We start from the raw sequence: 23797 nt of genomic DNA, 5'->3' as shown, positions 1-23797 counted from the left end.
TGAGATATCGTGGGTAAAAAGCTGAAAAGACAAAAAAAAAACCAACGACAACAACAACAAAACAAACAGACCAGAACAATTTGGAGCACATGTAATGAATTAAAAGAGTTGACATGAGATTAGGAATTAATGTTTTCTGCTGTTTCAGTGTGCATGTTCTCATCGTTGATGGTTTGGTGGACTGTCATGTAGATGTAAGCGTGATCCTAAAAATGCCTTTCACATTGACCAAAACTAATTACAAGACCTCTTCTACATTGAGGCTGGCTTTCCCTTTTAAAGGGAATTTTATTCATATTTTATGAACATTTCAGAGCAAAAACATCCTTTTTAAATCGATTTCGCGAAACCCTCGCATGCTTTTTTGGACAGAAACACGTAGAGCCTACAAACTAGTTAAACCAAGTTAAAATATGATGCTTCCCAAAATAAGAATTTCGAGGAATATTGCGTGCATGGATGAATAATTGGATATACATTATGCACATTTATTTTACTTGATTCATAGACGAAGAACACCTTTTTGCACCATTCGGCAAATTTGTTTTGAAAAATTACACTTTTTTGTGCGTCCCAGAAATCATCTCATATTTTACAAAATTTCCGACGAGCATATAAATAACGGCAGATACACGGGAGTACAGGGACCGAGGGAACTGGATTCGCTCCTGGTTTTTGCCCGTAATGTACAGTATATAGCCTACTACAGACAGTGTTAAGGGGGTGTGTTACCCCCGGGCCCGGGGTCCTAGGGGGGCCCGTAAAAAATAAAGAAAGCATATCTTAATGAGTCCATAAAAGCAAAGAAAAGATACCTCGGGGGCCGTAAAACGGGGCACGTGCGATCATTTTATCCCGGGCCTGTAATGGCTCTCGGCGGCACTGACAGCAGGAAGAGAAGGGGCTTTCTCGTGGTTCAGAGGAATAGGCCTACTTTGTTGAGATTAAAAATTCTGAGTAATTTTGAAATTTTGAAGGTAAGGGGAGCGTATATTGCAGTAGAGGTCAAGCGGCTCTTGACCGTTACCACTCCACCTGCTCATCAAATTTTCAATAGACATAGGCCCTACGTGTGGAATGTCTACATTTAAAAAACTATTATTTTCTGGTTGTGCAATAATTATGAGCTCTGGGGAGGGTAACATGGGGGAATGATATTTTGGTCAGCTGAAAGGGGCGCAAGCAATTTTTGGCAAGACATAAGGGGAAGGGGAAAGCGAGTTTTGCCACATATTCATGGGGTACCATTTATAATAAAACGCTGTAAAAAGGCTTAGGAAAACAGTATGAAAACGCTTAAATATGCTAATTTGGATTCCAAATATTTGGCATATGCATTGGGGGGATTTTGGCAAAGGGGGGAGAGCGGTTATTTCTTGATCCGCCATTTGGAAATCCCCAGGCTCAGAATTATTGCATATTAACCCGGCTAAGGACAAAATTCAAAGTAGGCCCCTAACCATCATAATGAAAACTTATTGCCAGCCCTGCCTTAATAGGCCTAAGATGTGTAACAAAATACCATTGCATATAAACAACGGCTTAGAACCAGAATTGCTTTATGTCCAAAATAGATGTTTTGCGCAATGATGAGTTCAAAAACTTTCTGATAAATCAAATTTCAGCAAAAAAAGTTGTTCTGAAATATAGTGACAGAACACTTTTGTCATATGTCACAAATCCATGTACAAAATTAAATGTTGGCCTTTACATTCAAATAACGACTTCTGGTTAGTCCCCTCCGTAATATTCTTACACGTGAAATATATTAAATTAATATAATTCAAATGAGCCATAAACACACCCGCACACAAAATTATTATGGTTTTAATTTTTTTTTTTTCTTAATTTTTTAATTTTTTTTTCTCTGTTTTTTAACATGTTTACCAGGCACATCAATATCATACATTTTCCAGGAATGTTTCTCTCTAAGTATCGATTTTGCTGATCACAATGTATCAACATTTGAAGTATATTATCCATAGTACAGGGCGCTATATGGGTTATGTGATTTTCTTTTGCTACATTAGTGGAACCAATGTTTTTGTGCACAGGCGTAGTATGGGGGGGGGGGTAAATATTTTCCCAGGGGGATGGTCCATACACTCATCCCCCCCCCCAATGTTGACACCTGTATGTGAGTTTCTGACCAAATTAACCTCATATTTGGACATTTAAGCCCCAAAAGTGCCAATTTTTTTCCACTTTTGGACCATATTTCACCAGTTTTGACTCAATAGGGCAAAATTTTTCACGCTCATTTGTACCACAAACTTATTTTGTTGTCAAAAGGTGCTGGATTCACATTACTTCAAGAATTTTTTTTTTCATCCCATCCCCCCATGTCAACAAGAAATCTATGCCACTGGTTTTTTGGCATCCTTAAACCTGAAATGATAAACATTTGATTGGTTCCATTTTTTATGCCTCCTGTGGTTCACACGAGAGGTCAAAGGTCACTGTGGGGTTAAAACTTAAAAATAGTCCCATCATATTGTTATGTATCTCAAATTGTTCCACTCATCACAGGGAATAAAAAAAGTCAGTTGCCATATTCTTCTGCGGTGCTTAGTTCAGGAGTTATCAAATCCAAACATAATTTATAGTATAATTCACAATTTTGGTGCAAATTTTCATTGTCATGTTCCCCTTCAGAGTTTATGCAGTCAAAGTCAAATAGAAATGTGCATGCATAGGCCTAACCTTTGACTCATCATGTGATTTCATCTATTCGGAGGTTATACATTTCTCAAACAAATTTTTTTCCTATTTCGTTTGCCCAGAGGAATATTTTGAGAAATGTTATTATTAAATCAGTGTACTTTGATAATGTGACCACTGTGCATGAGATATTTGACCTATTTTACTCAACTCCTGAACTAACCATACATGTAAGTTCAGAATGACAGTTGACTTACAGTTGACTTTTTTATTCGAAGTAATGAGATGAACAAACAATTTGAGGGATGGGTTGCAACATGACATAACTAATTTGAAATTTTGGCCCCATTATGACCCTTCAACCCCTCAGGAAGCACAGGGGGCATACAAATGGAGAACCAATTCTAGTCTTATCAGTTGAGGCATAGGGATGCAAAAAAACATTGGTTCCACGTATCATAATGTAGCAAAACTAGATCCCAAAAATTACCCAATAGCGCCGGGTACTACCATGGTGAAAACAGACACTGAGTAACTAAAAAACTACACTATATTTGGGGCATGCACTAAAGATTAATAAACAAATGTCAACAAGAAAAGGGGATACGGTTATCTGCTTTGGCTTAATAAATATCAATATCAATAATAACAACTTCAAACTTTAATCTAGCCACCATAAAAAGTTGCATTAAAATATACAAATTCAAATTGTATGAATAATTAAATAACAAATATTTTTCACACACTTGAAATGAAGAGGCATGATTTTGCTGATTTACTGGAATGGTCCAGAAAAATGTTCACTGCAATTTGCAATCTATAGATATCAATTCTAGTGGTTCTTTAACATTTATGTATCATTTGTTCCTTTGAAAATGTTCAGAGAAGAGATCTTGCACAAACATCTTAGGTCATCCAACTGGTGGTGTCAACAGTTACTACTCATCATGCTTGAAGGTACCTGTAACAGGAAAGAAAGAAATAGAGTACCGTAGTTAAAAACTCATAATATTGAGGCTCTTTTACTTTCTTCTCTCTCTCTCATTTAAAGATCCTTAGATTGTCTTATATTATTTTTAAAGGTGGGTGGTCATTTTTTTTGCATTTCATTTTGTAAAAAATAATCTGATTACCACGTTTTATAATTAAACTCAGTGGCGGCCCCAGGAATTTTTTTTGGGGTGCGGGGGGGGGGGGGCAAAGTGAATTTCGGTGGGGGGGGGGGGGGCAAAATCAACCAATTTTGCACAAAATTACCGCAGAAAGTGGAAATATTAGTCATTGTGGGTTTTCTGGGGAGCAACAGGGGGCAAGAGGTCTGACTGAGAGGGCATTTCCTCCATCCCCCCCCCCCATGGCACCGCCACTGATTATACTAGTGGTTTTGATATAAGCAGCTGTTTCACAATGGTGTAAATAATGTTAACACTACAGTGCAGGGTGAGGCTATTACTATTTTGTTCATAACATCTAAACAGGACAAAACAGGACCAAAATTTCACTGGCATTATGATAAATATATGAGCTTTCTTCTGGTACCAAATCTCTATTTTGATAGGATAAAGTGGGAGCGGAAATGAGGCTGTCAATTTGGCTACACCCCTTTGAAATAAAGTGAGTCATCACTTGGGATTTTGAGACTAAACCTCAAGTTGGAGTCATTTGGGATTTAAAACTTAAAAGTCAAGTGACAAATCCTAAAATGATGATTCGAGTTGAGTCGTTACAAGTCTTGGGAAATTACAACATGTTACAATGTGATTGTAGGTTTCAATTCATGTAAATTTCCAGTTTTCTCAAAACATTCTATGAAATTGAAAGAATTTACATCTCATTTAACCCTTACACCCAAAAAAACTCCACAGAATACCACAATGAAAAATTCTGCGCATGCATGCATCCCAGGGTCTGCGATGACGCAATCACCCTAAGTGTCAAATGCTCACGGAATTGCGGGCCGGGCAGCAATTAGCCGTGTAGCTACCGGTCCGCGATCGTGTGGTTGGCACGCGGGGGTCAAAGGTTCGAATCCCGGGGGTGCCAAGTCAAAAATTCTTCTTCTTCTTGGAAAAATTCGGATCTTCTGTGACTTCTGAGAGCAAAAAACCTGGGTCAGTGTTAGGGTTAGGTATCAACATTTTATGGATTTTATGGTTCTTACAAGTAACATTGATATTAAACATGTTAAAAGAAACTCACCGTTTATATATTTAGGCTAAGGCTGTAATTTCTTTCTTTCTGTTCAACCAATGTCTCACGGCACTTCTGAAACAACTGAAAGCAAAATAGCAACATTTTAGAAATAGATATCATCTTCAAACATTTTGAACACAAAATTAACATTTTTCCTATGATGAAAACCTGGCAAGTTTCATACATGAAATTCAGACATTATGTTATTATAATTATAAAAGTTATATTAACCAAATAACCAGTATATCATAATGGTATTACCAAGACCAATATTGGGCTAAGCCATCAATTGGGCAAAGTCCATCACACACAAAGTCCATCACACACCAAATGTGATTCAAATGGAGCTACCTAATGTGTTCCTTCAACTTGAAGATTTCTAACATCGATCTTCCACAGGGGCAGTGTCGATTTTAAATGTAATAGCCCAATATTACTGTGGGTGGAGTGTGTATGCTCACAGGTGATGTTGAAAAGGTGGCTATGCTGGTATGAGGTGGGCATTTGCAGTGGGGTGTGTGTTATTGTATTAGTGGTGTGTGGTTGAGGCTATGTTGGTTTAAAATCATGCAAATTTCTAGTTTTCTCAAAATTTAAAGAATTGACATCCTTTTATCATGTTTCCATTGTTCTTACATTGTATCAAACAAAAAAAAGACTCACCATTTATAGATTTAGGTTAAGGCTAAGGCCGTAATTTCCAGTTGTCAGTGCAACCAAACCAACAGCTTTCAGTACCAACCAATGTCTCACATCTGAAACAACTGAAAACAAAATGGTAACATTTCAGAAATTTAGATACCATCTTCAAATATTTGAACATTTCGTCGGCTGTATTCCATAGTGGCGTATAGTGATTTTTGGTCATTTTTTTGAAAATTGGCACATATGTCTTTAATGATGTTCTCTTTCATTTTTCTAAGTCTCATCAGTCATAATTAGCTAATTAATTAGTAATTGATTAATTAAATGTGGCGTATAGTTACAAAGTGACATTTTTCGTATTCCATAGTGGCGTATCGACCATACGCCACTTTTTATACACATTTTATAATTATGAAATATCGGCAAAAATGAAAAACATCGTATGTCATAGTGGCGTACGCGTATCGGACCTATACGCCACTATGGAATACGATGTTTTCATTTTGCCGATATTTCATAATTATAAAATGTGTATAAAAAGTGGCGTATGGTCGATACGCCACTATGGAATACGAAAAAGGTTAAGGTATTGCGTTTTGTTCGTTTTCCATAGTGACGTATAGTTTTATTGTCAGTTTGCCAGCAAAAGTATGTATTTATTTCTTTTGAAAATATATAACAATAAAATCTATTTAGTTTACTACAGAAATTTCACATCATTTACAAAATATAATGAATGTCTGATTTACACAACTCGATTTTAAATTGGCATTTCTTCAAACCCGATTTTCTCGAAAAGTTGTTTATTCGCGGCGCCCCACTATACGCCACTATGGAATACGGACGACGATTTGTCCTGTCATGAAAACCTATTGGCCAAATCAATCATGTCATATCAACACCTCATTCGCAGGTCAAGCAAGGTAACAAGTCTTGTGACATCTCAAGTTGAGAGTAACTCCATGTTGGATTTCGTAGTGGCAGATTCAAATTGTGCGCAACCTAATCCCGCTGGACATTTACACAATCGTAAAAGGGCTAAATTTGTCTATACGCTGGTGTCGACTAAACCGCGTGAATGCACTGATTCGAGTCTGCCACTACAAAATCCAACATGGCGTAAACCTAAACTTGAGATGAGACACAGTATAGTTCTTTTTAAGGGAACTTGAGATTATCAGCAAGAGCACTCGGATACCACTGAAGGAATAGGAGCTCCCATTTCTATGCCATATTCGCTACCATAGACATGACGTCATATTGGTGACTTGGGGGCGTTACCATAGTGACTGGATCACTCTTTCATGAGAACCCCAATGGCAATATCAATGTATGAATAGGAGTGGGCTATAGATGGCTCATGCTTTGTTTTATTTTCTAAACAGTTTTTATTTGTTCTATAATCTCAGCATGAAATGACAATTTTTGGCAGGGAGTCTGAGAAAAAAGTGTGCAGCGCCCTCTTGTGCCACCATACCTTATCTTTGTGGAGGAGTGGATTTGAGTACAAAATCCTTCATAGTACTCCTTTTCTGGCATATTGCTATGATTTTGGTGTCTAAATATATATATATGTAAATGAGCTAAAGATACCTAATTTTGAAAGTTTCATGAAAATCGGACATTCCGTTTTCTTAAAAATTGCCATATTGGGACAAAATTGAGCGTGAGGGCGCTTTTCAAGATTTTGCGCAAATTTCTCTCCTTTCGGTATTTTAATGTTTACATCTATGGAGATACACCGAAGTTTCAACAACTCTTCCTATACCTTTGTACAGGAGCAAAACCGTGATGAACCCACACTTTTACTGTAGCGTATACGCGAACGCGAGCGAGACTACGCGTTACGCGAGAGCGCGTAAAATTCGTCATGCCTGGAACCTTTGTGCGTATGCCAGCTTACAAGTTGAATTCAGTATTTTTCAGGTGGCGGCTAAACATTGCCGTTTTATTCTGTAGTTTTATTGATGATATCAAAAGAGAAATCATTGAAGTTTTTGTAAGGCTGAGTGGCAATGATTAACTGACATTCCTCATAAAATAATCGTGAATTATACGATATTTAGCTTCTTTTCGTTGTTGAAAGGATTCAATCATGTTTCACCGTTGTTCATCACCGTTTAACAACTCGCGTCCGGCGCGTCTGCGTGGTTTACTTCGCTCGGGCAGCTAAAGCTGCCCTCGCGAAGTAAACCACGCAGACGACGTGGCCGCATCGTTGTTAAACGGTGATGAACAACGGTGAAACATGATTGAATCCCTAATTGATCTGCTCGAGAAATTTGAGCTTTTTAGCAGAAGTAGTTTGTCCGCAACACTCATCAGAACGTTCATTTGGATGCCACCATTGGATTGTACATGATAAAAGGTCGTTGACCCCCATGTGTTTGTATAGCAGTATTGAAGGAACATTCAAACGAGTGCTACGGACAAACTAATTGTGATAAAATGCTCAAATTTCTTGAGCAGTTTGAACTAATGATCATCTTCATAGCTATTAACTTAAAAACAGCGAATGGACGTTAACTTTCGAAAGATCATGAAAAGCGCCCTCATGCTCAATTTTGACCCAAAATGTCCATTTTTAAGAAAACGCAATGTCCAATTTTTATGCAACTTCCAAAATTAGGTATTTTGAGCTCATTTACATATATTTAGACACCAAAATCATAGCAACATGCCAGAAAAGGACTACTTTGAAGGATTTTGTACTCGAATCCACTCCCTCAACAATGATAAGGTATGGTGACACAAGAGGGCGCTGCACACTTTTTTCTCAGACACGTCCAGGCCAAAAATGTTGTCGTTTCATATTGAGATAGGGTAAAAGGAATAAATAAAAACTGTTTAGAAAATCATATGACAAAAAAAGTAGTTTTCACCTCTGTATAGCCCACTGCTAGTATGAAATTTATTTATCAAATTTTTAAATTACCAGTAATTAAAACCTGAAACCTCATGATTTCAGAAGGAAAACATCTTGCAAAAGCTTACTAGGCAGTGAAACCCATAAGAAATGGCCAAAACTTGATTTTCAAACAGCAGAACATCAATGTGTATAGCGTAGATAACGTTTTTACACTGTGCTTTATGCAACCGCTTGATCCATCACTACAGAAGTAGTTGTGACCTCGGCAGGAAGTAACGTCGGACTACGACAGCGACTTGGCCTAAGTAGGCTGAGCCCCAAACATATGCCAGGAAAAGCAAACAAATAAAGCATTTTCCACGCAGATGTGGCAGTGACGTCAAAGTGTTGAGGTAGCTGTTTTGCGCGTGTGTACGCCAGCGGCGCTTTGAGCAAACACTATTGATTTGTAGCTGCGCCCAATGAAATGCGCACTGACGTCACTGCCACATCAGCGTGGGTGATCACTACTGTACTGGCACTGATGTAGCAGTTAAGCAGGTCCTTACTCCACATCGCAGTGATGCTATAAAAACTGTAATCTGAGCCAGGTTTTTACGACCTCAGCAGTGAAAATTCTCATCGCGCGGTGGAGTTCATCGCGCTGCGATATCGCAGACATGCACGCTTCTGATTGGCTGCTGGAAAATCAAGGTCGGTAGAATGACCTTAAAAGGAGATGCAGACCCACATGTTTTTCAAACATCGCAACATTGCGTGATGAAATTAAAATGTACATTTTAATTTCATCGCGCCATGCTGTGATGTTTGACAAACATTGCAGCATCGCATCACACTGCGAAGTGGAGTCAGGATCAGGCTTTAAAAGCGTTGGATCGCGGCGATCAGAAGGACATCCGTAAAGTCCGATTCAGACTCCACATCGCAGCGCGATGCGTTTAAAACATTGCGGCATCACGTTAGTGAAATAAAAAGTTCATTTTAATTTCATTGCACGATGCTGCAATGTTTTATACATACATTCGACGAAATTTCCACCGCACGATGAGAATTTTCACTCAGATTTCATCGTATCGCACATTTGCAGCATCCATGGTCATGATGGTATCGCATCGCGCTGCGACATGCATGCATGGGAGTCTTGTTCAGACTGTACCCTAGTAAACCTAACCATGATGTCCTTCTGGTCGCTGTGATCCAGTTTTTACCTTTACACCAGGACTTGTTTATACATGTAGCCTACATTGTAGGCTAGCATTTCATGATGTATGGCAAATACATCAGGGCATAGGCCTACACGTAAGCTTACGTGGCATGAAAATTTAAGGTTGAAAATAGCTCTGTTTACGGCATACCTGTTAGCTAATTCACATCTATGCTTCATTACTTTGCAGACCACAGTCTCCGTTAAATCTTACACGAACGAAAAATATACCAAATGCATTTTTGCTATTAGCGCTAATAGCACGCTTTCGCTAGACTTAGAATCTTTTTAGATTTAGCACAATTGCATATGACATGCTATTATTTGCTATTAGCGCTAATAGCGCTAATAGCACGCTTTCCCTAGACTTAGAATCTTTTTAGATTTAGCACAATTGCATATGACGTGCTATTATTAGCTAATAGCACGCTTTCCTAGACTTACAAACTTTTTAGATTTAGCACGATTGCATATGATGTGCTATTAGCGCTAATAGCGCTACTAGCGCTAATAGCACGCTTTCCCTAGACTTAGAATCTTTTTAGATTTAGCACAATTGCATATGACATGCTATTATTTGCTATTAGCGCTAATAGCGCTAATAGCACGCTTTCTAGACTTAGAATCTTTTAGATTTAGCACAATTGCATATGACGTGCTATTATTTGCTATTAGCGCTAATAGCGCTAATAGCACGCTTTCCCTAGACTTAGAATCTTTTTAGATTTAGCACAATTGCATATGACATGCTATTATTTGCTATTAGCGCTAATAGCGCTAATAGCACGCTTTCCCTAGACTTATAATCTTTTTAGATTGAGCACAATTGCATATGGCGTGCTATTAATTGCTATTAGCGCTAATAGCGCTAATAGCACGCTTTCCCTAGACTTAGAATCTTTTTAGATTTAGCACAATTGCATATGACGTGCTATTATTTGCTATTAGCGCTAATAGCACGCTGTCTCCAGACTTAGAATCTTTTTACATTTAGCACAATTGCATATGACGTGCTATTAATTGCTATTAGCGCTAATAGCGCTAATAGCACGCTTTCTAGACTTAGAATCTTTTAGATTTAGCAGAATTGCATATGACGTGCTATTAGCGCTAATAGCACGCTTTCCCTAGACTTAGAATCTTTTTAGATTTAGCACAATTGCATATGACGTTCTATTATTTGTTGGCAATGTATTTAGGGTTGTAAAAATAAATTTGGAATTTGGATTCATTAACTTCCCCACGGTCGACAAAATTTAAAGAAAGAAAATTACATTGATTTCTTTTTAAACTGATTTTGTCGACCGTTAGCGTTATACTTATTATAAATAAATCTGCACAACTAACAACGGCCCTCCTACAGTGTATAGTGGTTTTGTTAATGCTTTGTGATCACGAGATCTAGAGTTCGAGTCCCATTGTCGCCTGTTTTTTTTACTTAAAAAATCTGCACCTTATCCCTTTTTAAAATCTCAGATGACACCTACGTCGGTTCAAATTTTAACACAAATAATTATGATCAATAAAGAAATCTGTGAGAGTATAGATTTTAATTAGCGATGTCTCAAGAATTTGAATAGATATGATTTGGTTTATCGTTCATTATCGAAATCCATGCACACGTACATTGTCTTTACCTAGAACTGGCTCATTTCCTCGGACAACGAGGCAGCTACGCGGCTTAGGACGCGCGAAGCGCGCCCCATGTTACGCGGCTGAACCCACGACTCGGACAACGAGGCCTATTCATAGGCAAAAGCAAATTAAAACAAAAAAAATGGAAAAAAAAATGCCGGGAATTGAACCCACGCCCTTCCGTTAACTGTCAGTCTCCTTATCCACTGAGCTATTGAGGTGTTGTTATTCTACGTGCACCTTTGTACTATAGATTCATTATAAACGAATAAAAAGTGTTAAAAACTAATCCACTTGTTTTATGCAATAATAATTGGCTTATTGAATAGAGAACCACGGTATTCAGACCTGTTCTTCACAAATTAGATTCCAAAACTTGACATAAATAGAAAATTGCACGGTATGCAAGCCAGTAAACATTATAGAGACATAGTATTAAAATCTTTATTGTGTCTGCATACCGTAAAACTCATACATTGATATGGTCTAAATTATCCCAAACAAATCGAGTATCATTAAATAGCTCAATTGGTAGAGCGCGTACCATTTAAACGGGAAAAGTTAACCGCAGGGGTTCGAATACTACATGCTTTTTTTTATTTTGATCCCGTTATTTTATTTTTCCTTAGTATTTACTTCTACAGAATAGATTTCAGATTTTGTTGATCGAAATAATATTTTACAATGTGTTTGGTCAATGATGTCTTCTGCTATAAGTATGAAATTATACTAGCTGGGCATGGTGTGATAAGCCTTTTGATAAGCATGAAACCATACTTAATATTCAGCTAGCTTAGTATGCAATCTGCTGACTTCAGATATGCAAACTGTTAAAACAACATTTATTTTCATTTTAGACTTATTTATAGTCTATGTTTTCTTCATTTCAGCTTAATTTAGCAGTTGTCATGGTTGTGTGTAAATTCCTATTACTATTAGATACGTTGTAATAAAACACGATTTTAAATATTTGTATATTAATTTTCTCTGAGGGTTTGCAGCAAAATTGATATTTTATTTTCCTTGGTATGGGTTTCAGTTGTGGCTAGTAGTCAGGTAATGATGATGGTGATGATGATGATGATATGATGATGATGATGACGACGACGACGATGATGATGATAATGATGACGACGATGATGATGATGATGATGATGATGATGATGATGATGATGATGATGATGATGACGATGATGATGATGATGATGATGATGATGATGATGATGATAATTAATACACAAACGACAAAGAGGAACAAACATGCCTAGCATGTAATTCTATTTTAACATGGAAACGTTTGACCTCTTATCTTCTCGCAAACTAAGATTATGCATATCTTATCTCTTCAATAAACATTGTAAAAGTCGATTTGGCCTTGACACGTGGGGCTTGCCGAAAATGTGAGCATGTCTACTATTTCCATGCTGTGAGTGATACCATAGAAACGTGCTCTTTGTTTAAACATTACAAGTAACATGAGTGGCAATCATTAATGTTTCATATTGCTTGCAACCCCCCCCCCCCCCCAAAGCAATGTTGGAGCCAATACTAGACCAATTGTCCGTTCCTGTCTCAGTATCAAAACAACATTGACTGGTGGGTGCGGGAGGGGGGTTGAGAATTTCATACTAAATTAAATCCCTCATCATTGCCATCATCGTCACCATCACGACTCTAATAATCATCTGACATCAGTTGTATTATCCATCATCATCATCATCATCATCATCATCATCATCATCATCATCATCATCAACAACAACAACAACAACAAAAACAACATAGGGCCTGCACTTTGGCTCGTTTTTTGCAGGTTTACATGGTCCAATAATCACAAGATGACTGACATGTGGTAACAAAGGCAGCAGTCACTGCAATTTGATTATGTCCCATATGATTGGCCATTCAAGACACCCCTGTGAATATACTATAGCGGACTTTTCAAAATATAATACCTGTTTGCTTGACTGTATTGACAATACCCGGGAACAATACACAGAGTATATGCATTGAACAAACTTTTTACAATAAGCATGATAAGTGATGATGTGACCTCCAGATTTATACATCGTTCGTCTCGCACACTGACAACATTTGATTGAATGGACTGTAGGCTACTGCGCCGTGATTACGGTGAAGGACACCGGTTCAAATCCTTTGTTTGGAGCCAATCGATAAAAGCATGCAGGGCTTCTATACCCATGTACAGTTTATCCCTACATAACCTATGTCTTGAATACGCTGGCAAAGTTATGTAATAAGCGGATTAATACTATATAGCAGTAGGTAAAAACAAGTTTTGAATAATCCGCGCTATAAAGTCCCATTCAGTGATCCAAGCGAAAGTGAAAAAAAAATCAAATTGTTACGTTTATAAATTTTTTTGATGAAAAACAAATGGCAAAAAAACAAAACAGGAAAACGACAGTATTGACGAAGTTGAAGCCCCATTCAAATACATGTAGCTAATTTATATACTGTCAGTACCGGTATATAAATTACAGACTCACGTAAATGCATTATTTTTTGTCTTAGATACACGGTTTTCGGCTGAACCACTGCACTAGCAAGCTATGTTAGCACATCTATGACAATGACGAAAGGTACAAAATCAGCCATAGGCCTTTAGATAGCAGAAGACACAAAAGTGGTGTTTTATGACCTTTGACATTCTTTTGTGGCGAGTGACATGGTCTTTCAATTCACGCCGAGTGTCCTTGACAGGTTTGACTATGCTTCAGTGGTCATGAAAGAATTCAAAAGATAACCTCTGCCCCAATAATCCTAAGCAATTGTCTGAAACTACTCCTCGGATCATAAGAACTCAGTCCTCAAATGATAGTCATAATAATGTCCAAAATATAAAAATTACTGACTATCATTGAAGACTGAGTTCCGCAGTCTGGTATCCAAAATCTGAATTTTGATGATTTTTATGATCGTCGGGATGAAAAAAAAATCAAAAAATCACTGAATGGGCCTTTAGTTCCCTCTCCTTACCCTGGCAATGTAAATCAAAGAAAAATAAATAAAGAAAACAAGAAAAGAAAATTAACCAAATTAAGGGATCTGGAATGAGCGTTTTGAGCGTTTCGATAGTATTTTGTGTGGGACATGAGAGCACATCAGACATATCGAATTGCATTCTGAATACGAAGAATGTCGTTCTGATATCAAATAAATTTCATTGTTTGAAATTCACGATATAATTTGTCTGCTTTATCTGTTTTGTGCTGTTTAAGCAAATAGTTAAACATAATTTCCATAAAATGTAAGCTTTTACTGTCAGCTAGATATGTCCCCTTTTTTAATTTTGAGCAGAACAAGTGAGGTAAAGCAAAGAAAATTGAAATTTACTACTACTAGCGCCAATGAATGTTATACGATTGTAAAACGGTACGATCCTCTGGGTGTGTGTGTGGGGGTGTGTGCGTATGTGTGTCCTGCACGCGTATTTTTTCTGCAACTATAACGGGACAAATACGATACCGGTATGTTATAAGAATCAAACTTACAAGAAAGATGGCTCTTGTCAAATCCTACAATTCTGTCAGAGAAAATATGCATATTTGCATTAAATTTTAATTAATTGACATAATTGATTAATTAATAAATATTTTATTTAATGATTTACCATAATTCCAAATATGTCAAACAATATGTCAAATTAAAGCTAATGAAATGCTTTATAAATTGGTCAGAGCGCATTTTGCAGAATGCATTTAGTACTTTAGTTACATGATTCCAAACATTCTATTCCAATTTTTTTTTTTTACACGCATAGGAGCTGTACTTTTAAAATCTGCGCCTAATCAATAATAATAGTCTTTCACTCCATTGTCAAAGTACTGTGCTCCCTGTAGCTGTAGCATTATGGAGTGACCAGGTCCTAGAGTACACCACATTTCGCCATAATGCATTCTAGAAACGCTTGCTGTTAGAATAAGAAAAAATTTAATGCTAATTTATTGCATATTCTAGGGAAGCGTGGTTACCTTTTTAAAATAACCGAGTGAGAGGGGTTTCAAGAAAATATTTTTCCTGTCAAAACTGAAGCATCCTCTGTATAAAAGAAAATATGAATATTAACTGTACATCATATATAACGATTCGTGATCCCGGGTTCGTGATACCCAATTGTGGCACATTTGATGTCGTTTAAGAGGCAGAGAATTTTATTTCAATTTTATATACGCCAAAATATTTTTCTAATTGAGCGAGAATGGCAATAGAAAAAACGTTGAAAATTCCATGTATAAATGACATTAGACCCAACAAATGATTACTGTTTCGTTTTTATGGTAATCTAATCTTTTATTTCCTGAAATAAAATTATGGGTCTAATGTGGGTTAATTGTATAATTGATGAAAACATCGACGTGTATAAAAGAAGCTACAAGAAAATGGTAGGCCACGCCACGCCACGCCACATTGATAATCTATGCTTTTAGTATACGGCGAGTTCGTAGCGCACGTGTGAATCAAAATCGATACTATTGTCCCGACTATTGTGCGTGTATAGCCTCATTTATAACACGTAGTTATCAACAATTGAGCGCTATTAATACACATTAATGTTTTTAAACAAATAAAATTCCAAAATATGGTACGTTTTCTGTCTTTGCTTGTCACTTGGTATGTTGAAGTAATGAAGTTGCGATTATATTTTTAAATTTTCATCATGACACCATCAAGCCTGATAGCCGAGCGGTCTAAGGCGCTGGTGTTATGTCAATATCGTATAGGGGTACATTATAGCGCAGCGTGGGTTCGAACCCGCCGGCGCCTCTGACAAAATAAATTTCATTTATTTTTAAAATTTCATATTATGTTAGGGAAATGTGGCTGGGAGAATGTATGTATGGCGAAGAGTGGTGTGGTCCTAGAGCGTGATGGTTTTGTAGCAGATGACAGTGCTCATTCAAGCCTGTCAAGGTCAGTTAGTAGCCAGGGGCGGATCCAGGAATTTTCAATAGAGGGGGCGCCGAGCCACCGCCACCGCCGCCGCGGCTCGGCGCCCACACAAAGTCAGGCGCCACTCTGCAAAAATACACAGAGTCAGGCGCCGATCTGCACAAAATAGAGGGGGCGCGCCGCGTGCGCCCCCCTCTAAATCCGCCACTGGTAGCCACTTGCTGAATGGATGGCCATGATCAGCTATCAAAGAGATGCCTTGTGCAGCTGCCAATCACAGTAGAGGTTTGATAACATTTTGTTAAAACCCAAATGTGATGTAAGGACAAAGCTGTGCATGTTGGTACTTAATTGTTTGGATTCTTACGTTGAAATTCCCTTGTATTAGTATTTTTATGTGTAGTGTATAGTGGTCATAAATTATATAGCTTTTAAATTTTGGGCATTTTTTCCTCTGTTGCACTGTACCATTATGGAATTTGAGCAAATCAATTACCGACACAAGCAGGTATACAGTGTATTATTTTATTTTTATTTCGTATCTCAGGAGCACAGCTCACTTGGTAAGGCATCAGAATTTGGTACACTAGCGCTTCGAACTTTAAATCGGAAGGTGGTGAGTTCGAGCCTCATCACGGTCACATTAATTTTATAAACCAAATATTGTTCGAACTTTTCATATTTGTTTTTCTTTTATTGTTTCTTTTCTTTGTCTTTTTTTTTCTTGTTTTCTTTATTTTTTTCTTTATTTTTCTTTGAGCCATATTGCCAGTGTAAGGAGAGGAGGGAACTAACGGCCCATTCAGTGATTTTTTTTCATCCGGACGATCGTAAAAATCATCAAAATTCAGATTTTGTACAAGACTGCGGAACTCAGTCTTCAATGATATAGTCAGTAATAATCTTTTGGTCATTATATGACTATCATCATCTGACGACTGAGTTCTTATGATACATCATATCCGAAGAGCAGTTTCAGACAATTGCTTGGGATTGTTGGGGCAGAGGTTATCTTTTGAATTCTTTCATGACCACCGAAGCAGAGTTAAACCTGTCAAGGACACTCGGCGTGAATTGAACTGACCATGTCACTCGCCACAAAAGAATGTCAAAGGTCATAAAACATCAACTTGGTGTCTTCTGCTAGTGGTTCAGCCCTAAGCCGTGTAGGCCTATTTAAGACAAAAATAATGCATTTACGTGAATCTGTAATTTATATAGGCCTACTGACAGTATCTATAAATTAGCTACATGCATTTGAATGGGGCTTCAACTTCGTCAATACTGCCGTTTTTTTGGGTTTTGTGCCAATTTTTTCATTTAAATTTTTATAAAAGTAACAATTTGATTTTTTTTTTTTTTTCACTTTCGCTGGGATCACTGAATGGGGCTTTGCAACGCGATATATTCAAAACTTGTATTCACCTACTGTTATAGCATTAATCCGATTATTACACAACCTCGCCAGCGTATTCAAGACATCCAATGCAAATAATCACCTAGATTATGACGTATCATACCGTAAATATGGCGGAGTACTCAAATTCATTCAACAAAAGCATGGTTACAAGCTATTGCAATCTACCGCGACAGCTCGTCTCACACACATAACAAATGCACAAATACGATCAAATAGGTTGACGACAACGTTTGATTGAATGCACTGCATTGTGCCATGATTACGGTGAAGGACACCGGTTCAATTCCTTTGTATGGAGCCAATTAATAATTTCACGCACATCCTCTATTATTGCCCAATTATTGCCCGGGATGATTGCACACTGTAAAAGAGCTATTGTTATAATGTTTGATGAAATCGTGTTTAACTACCGTATTTGCTTAAGAACGGCACAATACAGATAAAGCAGACAGATTGACTACATGTGGTACATGTATATACATATTAATATAGGGAATGTGTGAGTCGAGTATTACCTAATTATAATAGGGCGTATCCAAAATGAATTCACGCCCTTTCAAATGTCAAGCCAAAGTGCAGGCCCTATGATCATCATCATCATCATCATCATCTAAACCATCATCATTATCACCATCATCATCACCATCATCATCATCATCGTCGTCGTCATCATCATTTACACCAAGTCATCAGAAAAACAAAATATTTTAAACAAATTATTGTTTTATTACTGTGCGCACAGTTTGCAACAATAACATCAACTGCTAGATTAAAAAAAAAAAAAAAATAAAATAGACTTTCAAAAATCTATAATGAAAAAATATTTTGTTTGCATATATGTTGAGAAAAGTTAACTAATATCGATTCCAAGCATTGCGGAATGATGCAAAATGCCTTCGTACAAATTTATTCTTAATGTAGCAGCCAAACATGTATATATTAACAGCACAAGGGGATCGGAATAGCATAATGGCAAACTATATTTGGTAAGCGAATGATTTAGGTAGGAGAGACTTTTCCAAACCACCCTAATTTCCTAATTTGAATATGCAAACTTCGCGCTGCGGAATGATATGCGCACGAGAGCATTTTGGGCAAACTCTGCGAGTTTAGTAATCTGAAATATTAAATTTTCTACTAATGTAAAGGCGGTAAACTAACAATTATTATCAGTATCCATTTGAAAAAAATCTTGAGCATAGTCTCTTTATTCCAAATTTTCTGACAGTAAGTCACGTTGCGGAATGATACATTTAATCGTAAAAAAACAAGAAACACCATTTCCTCAGAAAAAAAGTACGTTTTCAGAAAATATAGCCATTTATCTTCAATATGAGACGAAAATCACATACTTAACATGATTTTTGAATTTTGATAATTTTGGCGAGCTTGCCTACAGACTACAACTATAATTGGAAAGTTGACTACACTGCAGCTATGCTATGGTAGTTGGCTATGCTGCGGCTTTGTACTTTCCATACTTTTTACAGGCCTGAAAAAAGAACAAAATCAAATTAAATGTGATCATGGTATCACACTGCTCAGTCCATTTGGCTCACGGGTCGGAAACATTAATTTTTTGTTATATTCCTTTTTAATTATGAGGACAGTTTTTGGCGGGCATTTTTGAATCTATCTTGAACTCGAAAGATATAAATAAAACAAATTGTATACAAATGTATTTATTTTGATTAGAAACATTCTTTCAATTGATAATACTTTATTTTTACATCATTTTTATGTTGCTCTGGTGTATTTCAATGGAAATAGGCTATTCTGGCGTCCATTTTGGGCGCCTTCTTGAATTGAAAAGATACGAAAGAAACTAAATGGGCACATAGTTGATTGTAAACATTGATATTTTTATCATTAGATTCTTTCTTACACAAATGTTGTGAATGTCTTGGCATATATAACATGTAATATAGCAATGTAAATTTATAGAGGAGTCATGTACGTGAACTACCAAATAAAGCCTGTACTATAACAAAACGAAACGAAATATGTAGATTTAAAATTCTACTAAGTATCGACAGGGGTTCGAACCAGGAACCTATGAATCCATATAGTCGAGACGTTATAGCACTGTGCTACTAGTCGTTCTGCCAGAAAGACGTCTATTTATCATACTTATTGTTTACGGAATAAAGCGCATGAACACGACATACTATTACTTGTACTCATACTGTAGTTACTGTTCATTTTCCTGTACACGAACTTGCTTGGAATTGACAATATATTATAGTTAACTAGACTACAGCCAAGGGGGTGACACTAAATTCACGGTTGTTCTATTAGCAACGCAAAATCTATGAAAAATTCAGCTGGTTTACTAGCTAGAAAGTGAGGCCAGTTATCGATCCGTTATAGCTCGTTATGAATAATTCATGTTCGACCCCTTGGATCATGTTAATTGAGTTTGGCAAATAACAACGTTGTTAGTTTTGCGAACTTTGCCTGTTCAATGAGAGTATAGCGCGCCCCCAATACATCTGGGCACAAACCAGGCAAAAACGATCCAGTTTAATGAAATGGCGGACGGGTATTCCCATCAGGCACCAGTGATATGTTTTTTCAAAGAAAGTCTACTAATTTAATATGAAATGACATTTTGCAATAGCAAAGTCGAAATTGGGACTTGCTGTCAATAATATGAAGGAAATATGTGACAGAGGCAAGGTGTGAAATACAAGTAGTATTTAAGTTATAATAACCTTTGATACCCGACCTGACTTTCCATCATGGCGCCCTATTCGTCTTATGTATTTCTATTATGCTCTCAAGTAAAATAAAATACCAATATGCACTGAGCAGACAGAATGGTACTTGGCTCCCAGCATGAATTATTGATTTTATACGGAGGAAAAGAAATGCACAGTGTATGTGCAAGCCGTACAACAAAGGCAACAATACTCCAAATATTTACGGTAAATCTGAATAGTGGTCATATGTTGACATATCATGTGGTCGGGAAATCACGTGGCAACATTTTAAGATTTCAGGATTGTTTACTAGTTAATTGCCATTTGTACTCTTTATTATTTATCTTTGTTAATTAACATATATTTTAAGTGCTGATAAATCGTGGTTGGCTGCCCATGATATCTGTTAAATTCAATGTTTTATGAATATAATTCTACCACGCAGAGGGGGTCACGCAGCAGAATTTCACATCACCTGACTTAGCTAGATTTCGAAGCTCTGCTGTTCAAATTCATGTAAATTTCAAAGTTTATACATTTAATATATTTAATATGATACTAATTTTTTGTTATAACCAACTGGTACACGAAATATACTAGCTTATTACCTATACAGAAAGGTGATTATCAGCCTTCACTCAGCAAATTGACATGCCCGGCATATGCAGCCATTCTCCGTCTGGATAACATGACTGTCGCCCTCAATACGTCTGGGCACAAATTTAAATAACAATACGCTATTTACATATCAATGCGGCCTCATGCTAATTAAAGCTGCCCCATCCAGGAGTTCATCTATACTACAGCTATAATAGGCAAGTTGACTCGACTGCAGCTATGCTAGGGTAGTTGGCTATGCTGCGGCTTTGTACTCTCCATAGTTTTTACAGGCCTGTAAAAACAAAAATCAAAATAAATGTGATCACGGTACCACATTGATCATTTCATTTGGTTTACGAATCGGAAACATAAATGTTTTGTTCTATTCTTATTTTAATTATTAGGACAGTTTTTGGCGGGCATTTTGGATTCTATCTTGAATTCGAAATAAATAAATAAAACAATTTGTATAAATATTTATTTATTTTGATTAGAAACATTCTTTCAATTGATAATACTTTATTATTACATCATTTTATGTTGCTCTAGTGTATTTCAATGGAAAAAGGCTATTCTGGTGGCCATTTTGGACGCCATCTTCAATTGAAAGATACGAATGAAACTGGATGCGCACATGGTTATTTATGTTGGTTATAAACATTGATATTTTTTTGATCATAAGATTATTTCTTACACAAATGTTTGTAAATGTCTTGGCATATACAGACGAATCCAACGAGCCAAGTCATGGTCAGGATTTGGTCGGCCATCTTTGGTTTCCCGCTAGCACCAACCTGGGGTTTTGAGCGCCCGATTGTGCAAATAAAAGCCGCCTAACACCTAGAGAAGATGCAAAGGCGAAGAGGGTTAATAGACTAATATATACAATAGAGGTAATCCTATCGCATCTATTCATACATAGCTATACATAGTCCTTTTGTTCATCCATTTGTACATCTATGAATAGATGCGACGGGATTACCTGCGGAATCATCTCTATTGTATTATTCTATTAACCCTCCTCGACCTTCTCTATGTGTAAGGCGGTTTTTATTTGCACAACTGTTGGAACTGTATTGTGTTGTTAACTTAAATCATTCCTTTGTCTACCTGTGTTTTCGCGGAAGGTGTAAAACGGGTGATGGAATGCAGTTTAAAATTTCCGCCAAGGCCGAATCATTTCACATTTTGGATGCATTGTAGCCGGCGGGGACGCAACTAAAGGCTGCTAGTCAGGTGTAGGAATGCGTGTATTTGGATTCGTCTATAACATAAAAAGCAATGTAAATTTATAGAGGAGTCATGTACGCGAACTACCTTCAGAGCCTGTACTATAACAAAAAGAAACGAAATATGTTAGATTTAAAATTCTACCACGTATCGACAGGGGTTCGAACCAGCAACCTATAGATCCATAGTCGAGACGTTATACCACTGTGCTACTAGTAGTTCTGCCAGAAAGCCGTCTATTTATCATACTTATTGTTTACGGAAAAAAGCGCATACACACAATATATTATTACTTGTACTCATACTGCAGTTGCTGTTAGTTTCCTGTACACAATACACAGTGCTCTCACCATTGACGCGTGACCTCTACAAACAGTTTATGTTAGAGGTATAGGCCATTGCCTAGTTAACGTCACTCTGTGAAAAATAACCGGCCAATATTTTTTGTACTCTCTGAAATTCTAGAAAATATAGTTTTGTAACATGTCCTAAATTATTTAGCTAATTTGGATATTTGGAAATATTCGCACTTTGGTGTTTTAGTAAGGAAGGGCACGGGATGCCTGCAAAATTCCCTGTGTAAATCGAATGCAACTTTAAGCGACTATCACTCACTTGAAGACCGCTCTCTTCCGAAGGGCATTAAAGCTAAACCACTTGACGGATATTTTTTGTACTTGATATCAATCAAGAATAATGTATACGTTACATGTAGGCTAAAAACTGAGTAGGTGGGGCCCTGATATGTAAATGACACATAACAGCAAAAACAGCTCCCATATCTGTCTATAACTTTGGTCAGAGCAGCGAGCCAGGGGGTTTCAGGTGGGTTATTATTGATTGACAAGTGCTATATTTGGTTAAATACCACTAATAGGCCTGGGCGATACAATGAACTACGACGAGTAACTATTTGCTTTCATGGCATTCGAAAAGACTGCATTAAAATCGCTGAAATTGATCAAGTTATATAGCAAAAAAAGTACTTTTTAGAGTTTGATGCTTCAAAATGGTACATGTTCTCTCATTATATGACATTTTTGATGTAATAGTACCAAAATTCATACGCACGGCTTCGAATTTTAGTTAATATTCGCCCTATCATATTGTAACTTTCAGGTTCGAGGGCGCACTGTCATTTTAAGGTGCTTACGGTTCAGTGCGTTAAAACAAGAAAAGTCTCAGGTCAACCTATATTGAATTTTTGATCATTTGGCATCTAAATCATATAGTTTCACCTGATATTAGTGGCATTGAACTGTGAGAGTTCTGAATATGAGAAAATTCCGCCCAAAATTAGGCATTTTCCCATTGAAACCCGTGTAATACATAATTAGTGGTATTTAACCATTTGGGCATAAGTGTAGTCCACCATTTAATCTGGAGGATAGATTAGACTTTATCGATTGATTTAGCTGGGGTAATTTCATGTTAACCATGTTTAAGGTTACACGAAGAAACGTATAAAAAACGTATAAAAGACGTATAAAGTTGTTCTCTAAAACCGCGTTTTCTCAGTAATCAAATATCGCAGTGAGTCAAATGGTGCATGGATGTATCTTAACATTATTTTTGTGTGTTTATACAAATTTTTAGAATCCGTTTGAAAATCCTTCGTTTAAATCATTTTTACGCACCATGTTCACAAGATCAAAAACACGTTCCATGCAGTTTTTTCAAATATTCGCTCCGTATAAAACCACGCCGAGTGATTGTTTTCTCCT

At 37.0% G+C, this 23797-nt stretch overlaps 1 long non-coding RNA gene across 1 annotated transcript; it reads right to left on the bottom strand.

Moving 5' to 3' along the window:
• Positions 1-1873: 1873 nt before the first annotated feature.
• Positions 1874-9795, bottom strand: LOC140149835 (uncharacterized). The gene is made up of 4 exons (XR_011858748.1): positions 9724-9795; positions 5518-5618; positions 4861-4935; positions 1874-3622 (listed from the first exon to the last, which is right to left on the bottom strand). It is a non-coding gene; the product is annotated as an uncharacterized lncRNA (long non-coding RNA).
• Positions 9796-23797: the final 14002 nt, after the last annotated feature.

Source organism: Amphiura filiformis, chromosome 4 (genome assembly GCF_039555335.1).
Source record: "Amphiura filiformis chromosome 4, Afil_fr2py, whole genome shotgun sequence".
NCBI lineage: Eukaryota > Metazoa > Echinodermata > Ophiuroidea > Amphilepidida > Amphiuridae > Amphiura > Amphiura filiformis.
This window is presented reverse-complemented; position numbering and strand designations above follow the sequence as displayed.